The following is an 18225-nucleotide window of genomic DNA, read 5'->3' as shown; positions in this document are numbered from 1 at the left end:
CTGAGGCAAAGTCTCATCTCAGCAAATATCATCATAACACCCTGCTCTTCTCCCCAAGGCAATTTCTGTAGATAAGTAGAAAATCTTAGAATATCAAGATTGGAAGGAGCCTTGGAGATGTGCAGGCATGATACACATATTAATATTGCCTTCCTCATGTAGATACAATATCCTGTTTGAAGGCAAAATATTGCACAATAAACAAGTTCATTCAATTTATTCAGCTAAGATGGCCTTCAGTGGGGGTTCATGTACTGGAACTAGATTTGAATACCCGTGAAGTATTAAATTTCATATGCTTTACAATATGTACGGCTACACAGAGAGAGGGGGGCTCAGTTTTGACTTGTGACTGGGGAGTGATAGGAATGTTTCTCATCTAGGGGCTGTTAACCCTAATGGTATGGTCTTCACATTCATCTTCCGTTTGAATCCTGATTCTAATGAAATGCCTGTTGGGTAGGCTTAGGTGCTCATGGGCTGAGGAGGATTCTGGCCTCTTTGAAGAATGTGTGTGTTTGCCTTAGCTTTGCAGATAGTCTTTTTTTTTTTTAAATACCAGCCAGATTTATAACAGCAAATCTTCAACCCCAAAATGCCTGTGCAAAGAATACAAAACTCAGTTAAAATAAATACGAGCTACACACCTAAATTGATCAAATGTACCCTAAATTATTTTATTGCCCATCTATGAAATCTCTAGCTACTTGTGACTTCTCCATGTTGGGGTGGGGGCATCTCCGTCTTCCTCTTCTGGCTCCATCTTGTCTCTCTCAGCCCTCAGTCTCATCTCTCCCCTTTTCCCCCTCCTTCCAATCTCTAAAACTTTCAGCTCCACCCCCTCCTTCAACTACCCAATCACAGGCCATAGCATTATCTGACTAATTAAGGTTTCACGTGACCTTACCTGAGTACAGGTACCCGTCTTGAGGAAGCAGAAAAACAAACAGCAATGCACAGCACATGTAACTTCTCTCTTCCTTGAGAGGGGACGAGACAGGTGGTTTTCTTCTGGCTAATAGAATGTGACCAAGATGATGAGTTGTCCATGATTGCTTTACAAACTTAGTGGTGTCCATTCCGCTAGAGTCCCTCTGGTACTGGCTTTGAAGAGGCAGCATGCTAGTTCTACAATCCCAAAGATGTGAATTCTCCCAACAAGCTCAGAATTTGGAAGCAAATCCCTGCTTACTCCTAACTCTGAGTACTAGACATTATTAGCAGAAACAGTGTATTGCAACTTTGTGAGACCCTAAGCCAGTGCTTCTCAATCTCTGGATAGTGACCCTTTTGGGGATGAAGTGACCCCTTCCCAGAGGTTGTCTAGAATCATTGGAAAACAGAGATATTTACATTGCAATTCACAGCAGTAGCAAAATTACATTTATGAAGTAACAATGAGAACAGTTTTATGGTTGGAGATCACCACACCATGAGGAACTGCCTTGAAGGATCACAGCCTTACCAAGGTTGAGAACCGCTGGTCTAAGCAGTCTACCCAGCTGGGCTACAGCCACTCTTCTTCCTCACAGAAACCATGAGGAAGCATATGCTTTAAGCAGCCTTTCCTTTGTAACAACAGGGGATCCTACAGGAGGTCCTCAGGAAATATGCTGCCCTTGCTTGAACTCCTCAGAGCTTAGAACCAAGATAAACCTCCTTGCCCAATAAGCTACTCAAGCAACTGTCAGTGTCAGGGGCCTAATGGTAGCTGTTCAAACAATGCTGTTTTTGCCCACTATCAAGTAAAATTCTTAGGGGACAAAGGGAGAGCACTGAACCAAGTGATAACATCAGACTCCGTTAGCGGAAATGACTGGATTAACACACGTTAATGAGAACGGTTTCCTCAGTAAGTGCATCTGTGAACTGAATCTGCGTGGCATCAGGGCTTTGCTTCCTGCTCCACAGGCTTCAGATGCCACTGCACCACCAACTCCCCAGTGCTCTTGAGGCACCTTCTGGACATGGTCTCTTCTGTGGGAAGTCCCTGTGGCAGCTTCAGGGGGTGGATGCCTATCAAGTGTTTAATGAGGTTCAGCTTTGCATTCACCGATGGGATGTTCTAGTGAATTTGAGAGTTGTCTGCCTTCTGCAGTCTGAGCATCTTGATTGCATCTTTTCCCCAGTATGGCCACCTCTTTGAACTTCTTATTCTTGTAACAATGTGCAGTTTTTTGAGGGTTCTGTGGGTCCCCACCACATTTTTCATGATCTTTAGGTCTAGGCTGAAACAGTTTATGTGCAATTCTTGATCTGTTACATTTGTGACGAATCCACTCCATACTGATGAGAGATTCTGCACCTTTCTTCACAGTCTGAGTCTGCCTGAAGGCCTCTGAAATACTGAGTACAGAACCCCCAGCCATAGGTGTGGTAATTCGTCTCTTCACAGGTGGCGACCTCTGTCCACTCTGAATGTCCCCGAAGCCAAAAGGAGTGGAATGGAAGCCACAGATAATCTTTTTCTGTCAGTGAAGAGAATGTGGCTAGGAAAACTGTCGGCGGGAGTTGTAATTAGGTAGTCATGAAGGGAATAAAGGGACATCCAGGAAACCTGATCTTTCTGAAATCCCAGGCCCTCTGGCATCTCCCTGTCTCTTTATATGCTGTATTTTAGGGTTCCAATCTCGTAGGACTATTGAGGTAATGCATACTTTAAACTTTGAATTTCCTGAGTTATGCTCTGTAATTCTGGTTATACGTAGCACATAAAAATAACAAGTGCCAACAAAGGCCAAAAGTGATCCCATGTATATAAAACTGATACTCCAAGTGTTATATATATATATATATATATATATATATATATATATATATATATATATATATACACATATATGCATATACTGCAGATTCCCTTTCTTCTTCCTCCTCCTCTTCCTTTTATACCATTTCACTAAATGACCCGGTCTCTCACTTCAGCTCAGCACATCTGGATTTAGAAGACTGTACCTGCGGTATCTGGCTTTCTTTCTTTTTTTTTTTTTTTTTTTTTTTTTGTGTGTCCCATGGCAAGCCCACTAAACACCTGACGTGGACAGTAGTAACTGATAACGTTATATAGCTGAACTTAATTTGTACACTGTAGTGATAGATTTCCATTTTCGTCAGATTTGAATCTACTGTAAAAATCTGCTTATCTCAATGCATTTTTAATGCTCTAGATTACTATTTTGTAGGAATTGCAACATGTAGTCTGATGACTTCAGCCAGGATCATTCTGAGAAAACATCTGTGGCTACCAGCTTCTGGGCTAGGTGGTGTGTGGTGTCCAGGGATAGGCATAGGTTAAACTTGTAGATAGTATGAACCAATATGGTAGACAGGGGGAAGCAAGCCATTGCTACATTGAAATTTTGACAACTCCCAAAAGCATTGTGTAGACCCCCCCAAACTCAGAAACAAAGGTTGAATAAAAAAACTGTGTCAACAGTCCTTCTGACATATTTATTTATTGGCATTACACGTTCATAATGGGGCACATTATTACAGGTGTAAATAAAGCCAATACTTTTAGTTCACTATTGATTTTGATTTTCAAATTGTCAATGCACTTTTGATTTAATAACAAAAACAATAGTTTGGTGTTTATGTTCATATAGTAACAGTTATGTGGTTGGCCAAAAGACCTTTCTGTTTTCAGTAATTTTTAAGTACAAGTTATCATGTTTTAACTACGTAATTTGTGCCAGGATTTTGCAAATTATCCACAAACATTATCTCATTTAATGCCACTGATAATTCTGTGAGCTGCATAACTCTTTTATCATTGTTTCTTAAGACATCTAATGCTATAATTCAGACTGTTCTAATGCACATGATCCTCTGATTCAGGCTCCTGAGTTCTGGGATTATAGGTGTGTGACACTATGTCTGGCTTGGATTGCTATTTTCACATGAATGTAGTAGATGGCGAAGCTGTCTTGGGGAGAGGTCACTTCTCTGAAACAGTCAACTGGCAGCTCTGAGAAGAGATGTCTGCCATTCCATCGTATAGTTTTGCCATCATAGCTGGAGACTTTGGCTGGCCATTCTTTTGGGAGTGTGCCCATTAGGTGCTACATTGCAGATGTGTGAGACCTCGAGATCTAGGTGTAATACGAAACTGGGTTAAAAGGTTACATTTCCTAGGAGACTAGAAAGGCCTAAGTGGAGAACGAAGGTTTCCATGGTAGGGAACCATTGAAAGTAAAATCAAGACAAGACACTGGCTTCTTATCAAACCTAGTAGAGAACATCAGGCCTAGAAGAAACAGAACACTCATAACAGGGCAGGAGTAGCTATGGGCCTTTCCTGACTTTCTTTGAATGCCCATTTATCCTGCCTTCCTTCTCATAATAGTAGAATAGTCATTCTTCACGATGGTGATCAGCATTCTCCTGGGAAGGGAGGAAGAGGAGTTAGATGAGTAGGTTCACTAATAAAACAGTATACTCCAGGCCTCTTCAAATACTGCTTGATGACTCTAGTGAATAGAGAGAATTTGAGTCCTTTTCCACCCTGTGGATGGTTCTCCTGTAGTCATTGGGCCTTCTGTAATTCTTGTCCTGACAACCCTATTTTAGATTGGGAGACCGAGACTTTTATGAGACTAGACTAAAACCTAGTGGCTCAGAAGTCAGCGGGGGAGGTAGCTTCCTGATGTATCCTTCCTTCACTTCTTTTGGTAAACATGCCCCAGTGTGAATTTTCCACCTGTTACTGCTGGATCCTCATGCAAATGTTAGTAAAAGTAACTCGTAACTTGTAGTAGTATAGATGTTGGGCTCAATTTTTTTTGAACCTCCAAATTTGCTTTGGAAGGAAGATTTCTTTTCCTGAGAAAGTGCTACTATATCCCAGTCTCCCCTTCATCTGTGAAGTTAGAGAGAAAGCAGGCAACAAGCCGGCTGTGCAAGTAGACCATAGACATTGAGGCCCAGGAAAAGACACACGGGACCTTCTCATTGAGGAAAATGTCAGTGACTGTCAAGGAAATGTGGCACAAGCCAATTAGGATTATGTTACCCTCATTGTGCTGCCTGAATTTTAGGCAAAAAAACAATGAACATGTTACATAAATGACTCTCATTGCTTTTGCAAGTTTAAGGTTTTAAGTTTCTTCTCTTGGTGAGTTTTTCATTAAATAGAACAAACACATGGTAATTTTCTCTAGTAGTATGTATGGCTATACACATCCCCTCACCAACTTTACACAGGCACGCGCGCGCGCGCGCACACACACACACACACACACACACACACACACACACTATCAGTGAGGTTGTTTTTCTAATTGCATGTATGCAGGTATTTTGCAACACAAGCAATATTAATTATATTCATCCCAAAGAGGTCCCAATTAAAATCTATAAATCCCCTTAAGTCTCTATAAAATCCCCACCAACCATCTAAGAATTTAGCATTAATAGTAACTCCAGAGAGTAAAAACATCTCTTCATGTATGTCTCTCTGATGGATCGTTTCTTGTTATCAATTTAAAAATCCATATATTTAATTGGATCCCTTAGGTATCTATGAAAGAAAAATACCAATGGGATTTTTTTTACTTGCTAGGATGGTGCCATAGAGCATCTTCCAGCCATTCTTTGTTTCATTTCCTCTGAGGAGGCACAGATTTAATAGTTCCATGTAAGCATAAAACTATTCTGTGAGCTTAACATTACTGTATCCTGAAGTGCAGAGAGCAGGAGTTCTCTGGGAGAGTAGAGATTTAAACATGTAAAGATCATACAAAATCAAGGCCTTTTTACTCTTGGTTCTCATGTTGAGCAGAAGGTAGAATATCAGGGCTATTTTGCCCTGAAACACTCTGGTTGAAAGGCTCCGGCTATTGAAAATTTAAGGTCTTGCCAAATCCTCTCTTCAAATTAAAAAAAAAGTCAGTATTTTTGTATACTTTGTTTTATAATCATAATCAACATTCAATTTCCAAGGCAGTGAAACTAATCAAAGAATATCAAAAGATGAAGCACAAAAGAGGGTGTAGAATGCGCTGCAAATAAAATGGGGCTGAGCAAGAAAATAGGAGATTGTTTGTAACCATGGAGTTCTTTGGGAGGTGTTCATTTCTATAAGTCAAACTCTTGTGACAAGGGATGCTAGAATTATCCCTTGAATAAACAGAATCAGTAGTCGGGAACAATGCTACAAAGTTGCCAAGTTTGTTGAAGCCTTTCTTTCTATGGTATTTGAGTGTTTGGGGGATATTCCTCCCTGTGGCGATGGGACTAGACTTATAGCCTGTAATTTGGAGCCTGTAATCATAACAGATGACCTGTGGGGCCAAGAAGCATATGCTTCTGAAACACGAGAAGCAGCAGACAACAGAGGAGATAGGAGTGAGATGCTCGATAGTAGCAGTCCATCCAGGTTCAGGTTTTTGAGAACGGGCGCTCCCTCACGTGCTTGCTCACCTTAAACTTTACAGCACTGTAAAGAGTGTTGTCTTTCCCATGGTATTTAAAGACACATTGAAAGTAGTGTTTCTTGAAAACTTTTGAATTGCACTGGGCATCTCACAACAGTTCATCATCTGTGATGTCTCCTACTGTCTATGCAAGGCAGATGAAAACCTTGGCATGTGTGCTACTCTTAGAAACAGTCAGTGGCAGAGGAACAGGCAACAGCTCACAGGTAAAAGAGGGCACAATGTTCCACAGCACGCTGGTGCTGAAAATGCCTCCCAGTGAAAGTTGTCAAGACTTACAGCCTCCTGTGCAATAACACTGGCCTATTCTATCACATGTCATCTGTCTAATTAGGGACCCTTTCAGTCAGATAAGCCTTGGCAGCAACATTGATCCCAAATTCACGACCAGTTTTTCTGCAATGACTCTTGAGACCTTGAAACCTACTTTTTGTTAATGAGGCTGACGTACTTTAAGTTTTTACCTTTGGGTCCATATCACATAGACAGTGTAAACTCAATGTGGCACCTTGGTTTTTCTGGTAAGCCACTTGAAAAAAAATCAAAAGATTCCTAACATGAAGGGCACACATTGCTCCTAGTCTAGTGCCTGAGCGAATGGAATTGCAAGAACTCTGTGATGTGGAATGATGCTACTCTCATAATTTATTCAACAAACATTTACTAAGCACTTACTCAAGGTCAAGCCACTTGTCAGGTTCTGGAGAGAAATCTTACCCTTGAGGAGATCACAGTCAGCTAAGAGAGATAAGCAGTAAACAGGTAATTATGCAACAGTCATGGATGTGCTGGCAACTCTGTCCCCTGAGTGCTTGAGGATTGTGGGTGCCTGGGGCAAAGTCAAATCTCCATGGGAAGAATAAGAGGCCTGTTCATTTTGGACTTTACATTAGCCAAAAGCTAAAGAATTGCCTTCTAAATAAGCAAAAATTGTATAATGTTAGCTAAAAAGATATGTTTGTAGTGGTTCGCTGAATTTTTTTCTCTCTCTAAAATGACTAATGATAGGTTTTGTGCTTCCAGAGTACTAAAAATAATAAAAGTGGAACAGACTAGCGAATACAGGAGCATATCAGTATGCTGGGAAGCCCAATTCATAATACACAAATAATTGCACCTTCAAAATATAAAGGAAATAATAAAACCAAAATAGTAAAAAACTATGACAACTAAGGCTTGTAAATAAGACAGCATACACAATGTATAACAAACAATGATTTGTGCAGACAATATCCACTGTGAGAATCATACTGAGAAAGCCAGTTACTTTCTGACCTTAATTCCCTAGTCGGTACGATGGGTGGTAGGTAGGCATCCCAGTCTTAATGTTTCCATTCTTTCTGAAGCTGATGGAACCTTGGATTTCCCCTGTGATGCTGAGTGTATCATGCTAACTGAGTGTATCCTGATCACAGTATCAGTAAGTTTCCTTCTCAGTTCCTTCACTACACATACCTAGGCAATGCTTTCTCAGGTCAGTCAGCATTAAGGCGAGTGTCTGGCGTGTTCTGAAGGGAAGGCAGCCCTCCCCCATGGGCATAGGCTTCCTTTTTTTTTTTTATTTCTTTTTTCGTTGTGGCTTTTAGCCTTTCTCTTCTCAGCCTCTCCCTTTGGATAATCAATTGGAATTCATTTATTTTTCCTTACCTCTTTTCCTATGTTCCTACTTTCTCTTCATGCACACATGTGCTCCCACAAGTATACACATTCCATAATGATCAGCAGAGAGAAGGAATATGGTCTAAATTCCTATTTCACTCAAAATCTCAAAATTATGGATGTACTTTTATACAGTTTCACATTAAATGGAATTCCATAATCCTTGTCAAATTTCAGACAGGATTGAGAGCCCAGAATTCCAGCAATGATGGTGTTCTTGGCAGGCACTTTTACAGGGTGGTAAGGTAATCAATCCTTCTGAAGCTAGGCAGCCTAAAGGCTTCAGCCTTCATCTGTCTTGGAACTGGAAGGGTCTTGGTATTACGACTTCCACCTTATGACTTAGGCTTAGCATGTTTTATATACCCATTACATGGCTTTCTCCATGCATTAAGTACCTGTCGCAATCACAGCGAAAGACATGAAAGACTAATTGAGTCTTTCTGTCCTTTTAGTACTCAATAAGAAGAGACTTCTTGGAACTGGACTTAGTTTTATTCCTTTGAATTGAACCCAACACCTACCTTCAGGCTGGGTGTATTTACTCTCCCAGAGTCCAATTTTAAAGGACAACCAAGTGGGCTAATTAGGCCTTTTCTCACTCAAAGAATATAATACAGCGTGTTTACCAATCCACTCCTTCACCTCTGTCCCAATTTCCCTTTTCTATCTATCATTTTGGCCCTTTATATTAAGCTCTTGGTTTTGAAAAGAAAGTGTGGCAGTGCTTTCTCGCCTGCTGACAAAATAGAGAGTAATTGGCTCCACAAGATCCTTGCATCTCCTGTCCCTTTCATAGACCTTAACAGCTCTGTTGCCTTTGCTCCATGGATGGGCCTGCATCTGTACCTTAAAGTGGGAGGAATGGTAAAAAGTACTTGTTAGAGCCCAGGGATCCACTTGCAACAGAACTCCTGTGGATTCTAATAATGACCATCTGGCTAGACGCCTCTGAAGATGCCTCAGTTAAGGCCCATTCGCTGAATGGACCTTTGTTTATTTCAAAGCCACACTGCTGTTCCAACCTGAGCATTACATTTTGCATGATGGGCACTTGTGGTACAAGTGAAAGCTCCTTAGAAAACCCTCCCAGGAAATTTATCAGTCCCTGCGTGATTGCTGTTTTCAATGCATCTAGGACACAGCCATTCCCTTTCATTGAAAATATACAGTGGGCACTTAGACAAACCCTAGGCCAGCTACAGCCATGGAACCGTAAAGCGAAACAAAATGAAAAGAGCAGGAGATGGTATCTAGGTAGTGGGAGGGAGTTGATAACTGGGATGGTAGAATATTCATAGTTAACTAGCTTTCATAAGTGCAGAAACAAGTTAGATGTGATTGGCAGATCTCTAGACAAGCCATTTCTGCCCAGCAGAAGGGAAACATCAAGAGGCCTCTCAGTACTGCCTCACATTTGACCCTAAGTATCTTTCTGTTCATAAATGTTATTAGGTTTTGAGAATACGTTGAGAGTAGTATATAGTACTTTCCTTGCGTCATCTCTTCTCATGCTCCCAGATGCTGTGAGACAGAGGATATTATCCCCATGTTACTAATGGCAATGCAGACACTTACATGTACATTGATGAAGATAGCCAGCTAGGAAGCCACAGAGCTCAGGCCTGATCCCTCTGCCTTTGAAGCCTTTATTCCATATCTACGATTTGGAAATTCTAGCAAGCAAGGAAAGATGCTTGCAAATCGACAAAAGGGTCATACTTTCTCTTGGGAAAGGCTATCTATCCTGTGTACTATATGTCCTGGGCAGCCAGGCAGATCTGGCTGAGCATCCCTGGAAGTGCAAATTCATGGGTCTCTTAAAAGGGATCCTTCCAGCTAGTTCATATTACTTCAGCCACCATTAATGTAGTTGAGGATAAGCAAAGACACAGTGGTGACATTGAACACCAGCAGCAAATTCTACGTGTCATTCACTTCCCTGAAAATCTTCTGGAAGTGGGAAGAAGCAGTGACCTCAGCCAGGGATGGGATTGGAAAAAAAGTGGAAGACAGAATTCTGTTTCTATCACTTTAACACTTTGCCTTTCCTATAAATTTTGTCTAAATTCCCTTTGTCCTCCTTCTACTTCCTGTAAGTTTTTAGGGAGTATCAGACTAGGATTTCATCCAGAAGTAGAATTAAAGATCATAAGACACCAGCCCCCCAGACAGGATGCTAATCTTATAATGGCTCCCAATACCTTAAGGCAGTGAAAAGGGCTAAGTGTATCTTAACTGACACCACAGTTAGCTCTTGAAAACCAAGGTTTGTGACTGTGACCAACCCTTTCCCATTAGCCATTGCCTGACTGTTGTAAAAAATGAACTGAGAAGATGTGAAAATATTTCAAATGCTAATGCCCCACATACGCGGAAGTGATTACAAGAAAGTTAAGTACAGAGAGTCACATAATTGACATTATCCTTTTTATGAAAGAAAATTGGTGCTGGCCTCCATGGTGGTGGACAGGCTTCCTCATTCTCAAAGCACATTTCCAAGCTCAAGTGCTACATTTTTGATATGAGAACTAGTTTGAGATTTAAATGAACCCTGTCTCTCAAGACACAGCTTTGCATCTATTTTGCATTCAAATTTATTTATCTGGAGACAAACTTGTGCATTCTTTAATTCTACTCACAGCATAGGCAAGCCGACCAAATGAGGTGCTGATCCAGCAAAACGGCAAGTAACCTTTTGCTTTCCCGAAATTGCTAATTTTACAAATGGCAGAATGTTGAAACATGACACGGAATATCTATTTTACTAGAATCTGGCAAAATGGGCACATATGGTCTTGTCAAGAAAGAATCAAATGCAATTCCAGGATTCTAATTAAGTAGTTGAAATTCTGAAAGGAAGAAGTTAACAGGAACCAAGTCAGATTTAGGCTGCTTTTCCTTAGCTTTCTCTTGGGCTCTTCCCATGGCCCATTATTGAGAGCATAGATTCTTACAGAGTATTTACAGTGCAAAATGTTTAATTGTAGGAGACCAAACATTTTTTATTTGGCATCGCTACACCATACTGAGGGTAACATACATCACAGACTGTAAGACGTCCAGGTGAAGCCAATATTTCTGCATAAATATTTAGCTTGACACCTGCCCCCAGTGAATGTGTACTTGATACCAACTCCCTGGCCGACCAGCCAAGATGAAGGATGAACAGGGGAACTGCAGCTGAGCAAAGCACTGTGGAGGAGCAGGAATTGAACAAAGGCCTTGTGTCTGCTAGGTGATAGGTCTAGCCCAGAACCAGCGACTTAATCTTCCTTCCTTTCAGCACCTTTTCACTTGAAGGGAGAGGCCATATCATTTCTTTTCTTCGGAGACTGCCATCTAGCATAGCAATTGGCATGCTAAAGACAAGCTGATTTGAATTGCAGTCGCTGTGTCTCAGAAATGTTCCCAGGGATTCTCTGAGCTTCTGTACCCTAAAAACAGTCCAAAGGTAGAAACAGCGCAAACCTCCTTCCACTATAGAATATATGTATACATATGCGTGTGGTAGGTATATGTAATATGCTATTATTAACCAATAAACAGATATCAATATATGGTAATGCATGGATGAGACATGTACACATTACCATTACCAAAACCCAGTGTAAGTGTTTGGTGCCGCTGATATGAGGTATGAGAATAATAAAATTTATAGGAAAAGATGGCAAACTGAAGGTTGTCAGATGATAACAAAGATTATTAGAAGATAGCTGAAATTATGGATTAGGGGGCAGCTTTTGAAATGTTTTTAAACTGATGGCAGTAATGTGTGCATAGATTTATACTAAAGTACTAAAAATCTTGAATTGTACACTTCAAGTGAGTAAATTGTACTTAGGCATGTAATCCCAGCATGGAGACTGAGGCAGGAGAATCATGAGTTTAAATTTACTTTACATTGATTAAATTTATCTATTTCTATTAATGTATTATATAAAAATGACTGCTGGCTGACGTGTACACTAGCAGTCCATCCATTAGTGAAATCTCAGCAAATGGTGGGCTCCTAATCCTTTGCCTGTCTCCATATCTTGGGACTTTCAGGTTTCTCCCAGCCCAACTTGCAGTTCCCTTTTTAGTTCCCATACCCAGGATGAAGTACTCCCAATGAAGAACTGATGCTGTGGCCACACACCTATTGGCTTAAAGCTGTGCTTCTGTACTCATCTAACTCTGTCCGTGTGCACAGATGCTCTTCTTCCCATTCTCATGTTCCAGGGCCTGGCAAAACCTCAATCGAGCTACTGCCTTGTGGGACTGAGATATCCTGGAATTTGGTTATCTCCAGGAATGCAGTAATTCTATTAATGAAAACAGCTGCCACAAAGCAGTTTTCAAGTTTTATATAGAAAACTGTCAGTTTGAAAAGAAAAAGGAGTGGATGCTTTTAACCCTCATTTAATGTGATCAACTTAAAATACAGAGTTATACATGTTATTCATTAGACCCCCTTTGGACATAGTTTTAAAAGAAAAAGAAGAAAAACATTTTGAATGCTTCACTCCCCCAAACTACTTCCAGCTTTTGACTTCGTTCCAAAGTAAGAAAATATTATTTTGAAGCATGAAAAAGACATACTCTTGCAAACTGGGTGCTAGTACTTGTTTTTATTTTGTTGAAGCCGAATCTCATTATGTAGTCAAAACCAAGAACCATAAGTCTGCCTCATCCTCCTAAATGCTGGAATTACATGCATAAGCCATGTTAACCAGCTCAGATGGCGTCTTCTAATTATTAATAAACATAAATCGTTTTTATTAAAAACCCCATCAGTAACCATATATCATCACATTGCAATCAAAATTGTGAACAGTATGCTAGAAGTTCATGCCAGAAAGCAATGTGTATTTATATTTCAACTAAAAATACTTACTTATTCATAGAAAACGTGGCTATTGTGTAGGACAATGTTGATAAGGGTAAAGATTATCTCAAAAATGGACCAAGTTCTCATATCAAAATGCTGTCTAATGACAGATGATCGTCACCATTCCATGTCTTTGAACATGGATATATCTTACCATTAGATTTTCTTTGGAGTGGTTCACAACTCTTTTAACAGAATTTTAAAAGTCAATGTGAAATGTTGAGTTTAAACCACTTCCAGACACCCTTACTGCCCTCAGTACCCAGAGAACTGCTACTTTTAGCACCAAATACTTTTAGTGTGTACTTTCTTGATTCATTCTTGGCTGGAAAGAGTCATTTTGCAAACGACAGGGAAACGAGCCAAATACCGAGTCTTCAGTGCTTCGTGCAGAGCTGATATAGTTTCATGACTGAATACGTGTGTCCTGAATGGCTGAATCAATGGATGAATGGAAGGATGGATTGATAAGCATATCCTCTGTTTATTAAAAAGAACTTCATAGCACATCATTTGATCATGGTCCACGCTATGAAAAATGAAAACTAGATTTGGCAACATCTTGTATCAGGGGTCTCTGGCCTATTTAGAGAATGAAATGTTAAAGTGGAGCTCTAAAGATACTTGGGAGCTAAGACTAACAAAGTTGAAGATCAAGCCCTGTTAGAGACAACATGTCCATCTATGTAGCTAGGACAAGAAGAGTAATAAAGGAACAGAAATCAAGGAGAGGAATAATCTGAAAGAAGGAAGAGATTAACAGGGATTAAAGGAGCACCTTTGAAGATAGGTAGGCATAGGCAGCAAGCAGCTCCTGAGTCACCCGATATTTCTGAGCAAGAAAATATCAAGTGTGAAACCTTAGCAATTTGAATCATTCATCCCCCCTAGTAATGGCACATTTTCAGGATTTTACGGTAAAAAGTAGTATATTGGTTCTGAGAATTTCTTACACAGATTGTTATTTCAACTTCAGCATTGGATAGAAGTCCTGCACATCACATAAGTTCGAAGAAAGACATAGAGGTGAAGGAAGGCTGAGAGTGATTAAATTCAACCTGCATTTTACAGCTAAGAAACGGAACATTGATGGCTGCAAATGTTTAAAGCAATGTTGCTGTGGTTCAGAGTGCATGCCTTACACTGTCTCATTTAAACCCCAGCACTAATTCATGAGAGAAAATTCTGTGAACCAATGCATAGATGGGAAAACTGAGGCATAAAGAGATTGATCTTCTCGTCTCTGCTGTTATAAACGTTGAGCCCAGCCATCATAACGGATCAAGAATAGGTATTTGAGGGGGTTGGGGATTTAGCTCAGTGGTAGAGCGCTTGCCTAGGAAGTGCAAGGCCCTGGGTTCGGTCCCCAGCTCCGGAAAAAAGAACCAAAAAAAAAAAAAAAAGAATAGGTATTTGAATGGAATAGACATAGTACAGTGACATTTCTTCAGTTCTAAAGTCAAACTCTGTTACTCGCTGTGTTGTATGTTTACAGCATTACAACAATACAGCAATTACTACAGTGTAAACTACATCTCCTGGTCTTCATGAAAAAGAAAAGATTCCACATCAAGGAGAGAGTGAACTCTTTCTTCCTTTGGAACTGAGCTGTCCAAAATGTTGCTTTCCATCATTAGCTATTTGAATTAGCTATTTGGGAGCTGGCAGGAGGTATGGTTGTCCTTCCTCATAATTTAATGCTCATCTTAGTAGTTGTCATCCAAATGTATGATGATGAAGAAGAAGATGATGATGATGATATATTTTGTGAGACCTTGAGAGGCACATGGGCTACATTATAGTGTGACATGTGGAACAGGAGACCAAGGTGTAAAAAACAATGCTGGAAATAACTTTCCAAGGGCATCAAGTAGACCTGTTGTTACTATTTCCACATAAGATTTGATTGGGATGAAAAATGCACCTTTGCTTCATCATTTCAAAGCAATTTCATGCTTCAGTTATCTACACTTTTGTCTTCTGAACACTTCCAAGGGCCACCCTTGGACTTCAGCATCAGCCTGAAGTCTTATGTGATGGAGTTGCCATGCCAGGCCTCTATTGGAGTTATGTTGAAAACTACACAGTAACACTCGGCTTTGATAGAACATTTAATCATCTTCCTTTGCCCCAATGAAGTTGGGAAGACTCAAATGCCGTTTTGAAATTGAAAAGTGTAACCGAATGAAAAGGTTTATATCAAATATTGAAAAGCTAAAATAGAGTGCAGTAGCTATTAGAACAGGCCAGCAATCTGGAGTGACTTGGGGCCATCCCTGTGAACAATGATGCTCACTTTTCTGAACTGAATCATGGGAGAGGTGAAGTGGGATGGTGAAAGACAGATTCTAGAGAGCTTACCCAAAGCAGTGTCTGGCGCCAGTGGGTGGTTGAGTCTATTATGCAAAGATTTCAAATGCCATCTGGTCATTTGTGGGATTCTTTCTTTTCTTTTCCTTTGGAGACAAGTCTCATGTAGTCCCCCAAAACCTTGAAATTCTGAGCTACCATGCCAGGTGTATGTGGTTCTAGCATTCAAATCCAGGGTTTCATGCATTCTAGGCAAGTACTCTACCACCTGTTTTGCATATCCAGCCTCTCTGGATTATTTAGTTATTTTTATTATTTGACAATTTCATATTTTTAATTATTTTTTACTGGATATTTTTTATTTACATTTCAGATGTTATCTCTTTTCCCGGTTTCCTATCCATAAACCCCCCAATTCCACCCATCTACCTGCTTCTATGAGGATGTTCCCCCACAAATCCACCTACCCCTTCCACCTCCCCACCCTGATATTCCCCTACACTGGGGGATCCAGCCTTGGGAGGATCAAGGGCTTCTCCTCCCATTGGTGCCCAACAAGGCCATCCTCTGCTACATATGCAGTTGGAGCCCCAGGTCTGTCCATGTGTACATGGGTAGTGGTTTAGTCCCTGGAAGCTCTGGTTGGTTGGCATTGTTGTTCTTATGGGGTTGCAAGCCCCTTCAGCTCCTTCAATCCTGTCTCTAATTCCTCCAACGGGGGTCCCATTCTCAGTTCAATGGTTTGCTGCTAGCATTCACCTCTGTATTTGTCATGCTCTTACAGAGCCTCTCAGGAGACAGCTATATCAGGCTCCTGTCAGCATGCACTTCTTGTCATCAGCAATAGACAATTTCATACTTTTACATAACCAGTTTTAGTTATCTCCACTTTCTCTGTTATCCCCTCCCTTTCCCACTGAATCTCTTCTTTCTATTTCCACATCCGGTCTTTCACCTAATAAGCTTAATTATGGCTTCATGTATGGGCATGGGTAAGGTGCTATTTATTGAAGACAAGGTAGCTTATCAGTATCTATAGAACTGTAGAAAATGGCATGCCCCCCTCATTAACCATTTATTGCACAAGTCCACAAGCCCCTCTTGTAAGAGGCTTTTTTTCGTTTTAAATTATTTTATTTTTAATTAAAATAATTACATCGTTTTTACCCATCCCCTTTCCAGTCCCTCTCATCCCTCTTGTTTTCTCTCAAATTATTAATAAAACCCAAATGTGTGTTCCTTTATAGTGTACTTGGTGCCTATGAGGTAAAGGGGAGGGCATGTTCCTTGATCCTCCTCCCAACTGTATTAGGGGATCTGTGCTTGCCCATTTTCCATGTATGAGAACGATGCTGTCTACCCTGGCTGTACTGTCAGTTCTTCTTCAGAGATTATCATTTATTTAATCTGAGAAGTAATCTGAGTTCAAGTAACTAAGATGAAGAACCGTGGACAGAGGTTTGTTGGATTTGGGGTGCTTTTCTGCTATTTTTGTTGATTTTCTCATAACCTTGCGGTTAAGCCACCATTTTCATTGTGACAAGAATGAGAAATATGTGTAATATCTTCAGGACTATGAATACTCATGGCAAATTCTGTCAGCATATTAGGCCAGTGGTTGGTTTGTTTCTCTTTCCTCATTCTGCTTCCTGGTAACATTGCTAGCATTCCACAAGGCCATTTTTGCCAACCCTTACGTTAGATGTACATGCAAAAGAATTGTAGACCTTCTTTGCAACGTGTACAAAATAAAATCAATATAAAATATATCATTTAAAAAGCCCCAGCAGGGCTGGAGAGATGGTTCGATAGTTAGGAGTACTTGCTGTTCTTGTGGAAGACCTAGGTTCAGTTCCCAATACCCACATGACATCTCACAGCCACTAGAAACTCCAGTTCCAGGGTACCTGATAGTGTCTTCTGAGCTCTGCACCCACCAAGAATATTTGATAGCACTCATACACATAGGAGAATAAAATAAATCTAATGAAAAAACAGTAAAACAATGAAAGAAATCTATTATTCAAGAATTTTGTTCTGCCAGGGACCCTACATTCTGATTTGAGTGTGAGAATGGGGCTAGAGATAAAGGAAAAATTCTGATTGCTTCACATGGTGCTGACTCACTCCAGAAAACAAAGTCTGGGGCTTGGAAAGAAGAGATGACTCATGTTTGGGCAGATTTCAGTTCTCTGTCTCTCTGTCTCTCTGTCTCTCTGTCTGTCTGTCTCTGTCTGTCTCTGTCTCTGTCTCTCTCTCCCTCCCTCCCCCTCCCTCTTCCCTCCTCTTCCCCCCCTCTCCAGTTCTTGACTATCCTGGAACTGGAACTGGCTTAATAGACCAGGTTGGCCTTAATCACGTTTCAAGTTCTTTACAGAGGGTAAAAAACGGCAATTTGCTCATAGCCCCTCAACGTAATCTAAATCAAGATTTTAAGCGTCCTTGTAAAATTCATAGAACTGACTGAACAGATAGTAAAGGCTCAACAAATGTCAGTTACTATTGCTGTTCTCTTCCCAGCATTTTATTTAAATGATATTAATGTTATTTGGAACTTATGCGAATTATGATCTTTTAAAAATTTGTAAATTAGTAGTATCTTAGCTGTTAGGATACACATAGTCAGTCTTCAGTTTCTATCAGGGCAGCTTCATTTTCTAGATGGTCCTCAAGGGTTTGGAGATGTAAAGTATCATCATGAGGTCTGATGCAGGGTTGAGATGGCTAAGCATCTTGTTATAAGTGTGGATTAAAAGACTGCTAAATCACAGACACTACTCGAAAATGCATGATGCTTAGCCCAGTCTTAGGCTGAGTGGAGAGCTAGTTTGTCTGTTTTGTTTTGTTCGTATGTCTTAGACAATGTGTCTAGCTAGGAAAAAAAAAACAGGCTTTTAAAAGATAATAATAAAATATAATAAATGAGATAAAACAAAATCTATCACATTG

The 18225-nt window shown here is 40.3% G+C and overlaps 1 protein-coding gene and 1 pseudogene across 8 annotated transcripts in view; one reads left to right on the top strand and one right to left on the bottom strand.

Moving 5' to 3' along the window:
• The window catches only part of Hs6st2 (heparan sulfate 6-O-sulfotransferase 2), a 295165-nt gene that overhangs the window by 136529 nt on the left and 140411 nt on the right, over nucleotides 1-18225 (top strand). The window lies entirely within an intron of this gene.
• Nucleotides 1886-18225, bottom strand: part of Mrpl30-ps3 (mitochondrial ribosomal protein L30, pseudogene 3) — a 65634-nt pseudogene continuing 49294 nt past the window's right edge.

The sequence above is a fragment of the Rattus norvegicus genome, chromosome X (assembly GCF_036323735.1).
Source record: "Rattus norvegicus strain BN/NHsdMcwi chromosome X, GRCr8, whole genome shotgun sequence".
Lineage (NCBI taxonomy): Eukaryota > Metazoa > Chordata > Mammalia > Rodentia > Muridae > Rattus > Rattus norvegicus.
The sequence above is the reverse complement of the archived record's forward strand: the minus strand, read 5'-3'. Positions and strand labels throughout refer to the sequence as shown.